Source organism: Anoplopoma fimbria, unplaced genomic scaffold (genome assembly GCF_027596085.1).
Source record: "Anoplopoma fimbria isolate UVic2021 breed Golden Eagle Sablefish unplaced genomic scaffold, Afim_UVic_2022 Un_contig_12963_pilon_pilon, whole genome shotgun sequence".
Taxonomy (NCBI): domain Eukaryota; kingdom Metazoa; phylum Chordata; class Actinopteri; order Perciformes; family Anoplopomatidae; genus Anoplopoma; species Anoplopoma fimbria.
In genome coordinates this window covers 2,310-5,056 of record NW_026552805.1, presented here as the reverse complement: position 1 = coordinate 5,056, position 2,747 = coordinate 2,310, and the positions used below count along the sequence as shown (strand labels likewise).

At 41.0% G+C, this 2,747-nt stretch overlaps 1 pseudogene; it reads right to left on the bottom strand.

The window, feature by feature from the left end:
• Positions 1–568: 568 nt before the first annotated feature.
• On the bottom strand, positions 569–1,966 carry LOC129116201 (nuclear factor 7, brain-like; annotated as a pseudogene).
• Between the last annotated feature and the right edge of the window lie 781 nt (positions 1,967–2,747).

Genomic DNA, 2,747 nt, shown 5'->3' with positions numbered 1-2,747 from the left:
ATACATTACATTTAGCTTCTGCATTTAACCCATCCCTGAGGAACAGTGGGCTGCTTAGAAGTGTCTTCTGGTCTTTATTACAATCACGTGTCAAAATCAAAAATGAACAGAAATTCAAAATGGCACAGTAGCAATACAAATAAACTAAACTAACTAAACATAAAGATTTCACTCAGAAATCCTGAGTGAAATCATTTAACACAAACAAAACAGTCTTCCGTTTTCTCTTATTGTTTCTAAACGTAGCACTTGAAACAGTTCAGCATATTTATTATATTTATGTACATAAATGATTCTTGCAAAATTTGGATTGCATCCATGTAAGTTGCTTTGGATGAAAGTGTCATCAAAATTGATATAATGTAATAAAGGTCAACAATAGACAATAGCAGATTTTTTATAACAAAATAATGATAAATAAAAACTATAATGAAACAATGACTGAAAACAAAGATAAACATGTGTTTGGATTAATGAAACAGCAGAAGGACAGGTGAAGCTCAACAGGTTCAATTCAGTGACTGTTCCCTTTTAAGAAATGACATTATAATGAATATAATAATTCTCTTTATGAATAACTGCTCTGTTCCACTGTCACACTGATCTTCATTGGTAATATCTTCAGTTTATCAGCAGTGTTAATGTATGGAAACATCCTCTCAGTGAAAGTGTGTGTGAAGGTGTGTATGTGTGTGTTAGTATCAGGATCAGAGAACGACAGCTTTCCTCTGTTCCAGTCCAGATTCACTCTGATCCTCTGGAGCTTCTTCTGCACTTTGAGATCAGTGACTGGACCTGATGGTGACAGTGCTGAGTATTTACCTTTATAGAACCCTATACTCCATAATCCAGATTGTATGCCTCCCTTCCTCTGGACAGACTCTGCTAACACACCCAGACTTCCCAGTATGTACTGTCTCCAACATCAACATCCCAGCTGTGAGTCCCTGAGTTAAAGCCCTCAGAGCCCAGAACAGAGCAGTATTTATCAATCCTCTCTGGATTATCAGGAAGCTGCTGTTCCTCTCCTGGTCTCACACTGGTCAGATCTTCAGACAGGATGAGTCTTGGATGAGCAGTGTTTGGGTCCAGAACCAGAGGAGTGTAGGAGACCATGTCCTTCATCTTGTTCCAGATGTTGAAGGTCAGGTTGCCCAGGTGTTTGGCCTCGTCTATCAGAGCTCCTGAGAGCAGCTGTGGATCCTCCAGCAGGGGGCGCTGCTGGACTCTTTCCACTGCAGCCTTGTAGTTGTTGAGGAATGAGACGTCTTCAGCTCTCAGCTCGTCCTCTGTGGCTCTGACTGTGTCTGAAAGAGCTGCTATCTCTCTGCTCAGAGCCTCCATCTTCTCCTTCATCATCTGACTCTTCTGCTCCTCTTCCTCCCTCAGTGCAGCCATCCTGGCCTCCTCTTCCTCCTCTAGAAACTGGTGGAGCTTCTTAAACTGATCCTGAATCTGCCTCTCTGTGCGTCGGGCCTGGACCTTCATGTGTTCTGCTGTTTGATCAAACTTCACTTTAACTCGTTTGAAAACCTTTAACTTCCTCTTTAAGGGCTTCAGAGTTCCCTGAAGTTTCTTCTTGTATCGTTGAGCAGCTTCATCGATGGGTCTGAATCTGTGGTTGGTGTGTTTTTCTGAATCTCTGCAGACGACACATACTGGCTGCTGATGGTCCAGACAGAAGAGTTTGAGTTTCTCATAGTGCAGACTGCAGAGAGCCTCTGAAGCTCTCTGATCTCTCTCCTGTAAGAAACTCTCACACAGGTTCTTTAACGCCAGGTTACAAGGTGGGTTTTTTCTTTGAAGATCTTCTCCTACAAACTGGACACTCCTGTGTTGGTTTCTCTCTCCACCAGCTCTTCAGACAGTCTTTACAGAAGCTGTGGCTACATGACAGAAGAACAGGATCTCTAAAGACTTCATGACAGACCGGACAGCAGAGATCCTCCTCTGATCTGGAAGCCATTTTGTCTCTGGAGTGAAGCTGAAAACATAGCAGACAGAAAGAACAGTCAGTCATGGCTCCACCTCCTTCCTCTACTAACTTCACTGAAATCTACTTTCACTTTGAGTCGTGTTTTTAGTCAAACTCACGTTCAGTGTGTGGAGTGTCAGCAGGTTGAAGCAGCAGTGTTGTAGTTTTCCTCTTTTCTCTCCTGTAGCTGAACTCACTCAGATGAAGTTGTTAGTTTGTTCTGAAGATGAATCTGATCGTCTGGTTTTCAGTCTGTGTGTCTCTCTTTAGTGACGACGAATAATAAACTGTTTCCTGGTTTGTTTCAAATGAGTCATATGAGGGTGGAGCTTTGTCAGACTTCCTCTGCTGAATGTTGTTGATCGCTTGTAACACTGAGGTGTGTCTCAGTCCAAAGCATTGATTCATTGCTGTTATGTGGACTGATAGAGTGCAGCAGGCAAAAGTTATGATGGTTTCAAAGTTTGAATGCAGGCTGAATGAAGTGGAGGAATTTAATTATTATTCATGTAGCGTTGTTAATAACTACGTTAAAAATTTAAATATTGCTTACGTTAAAAATTGCTAAATCCTAAATAGGAGAAATAATAAAATACAATCAATAATTTGGTAACAAATTATCCAGTCTCAATATCTCAGGCGAAATCCTGATTTCAGTGACCTCATAGTTCCCATCTTGAATCAATATGACAGACAACGACTGGAGCAAAATGAGAATTTATTTCTACAGGGATTAAATGAATGGATGAGATTAATAATTAAACAAGAATAC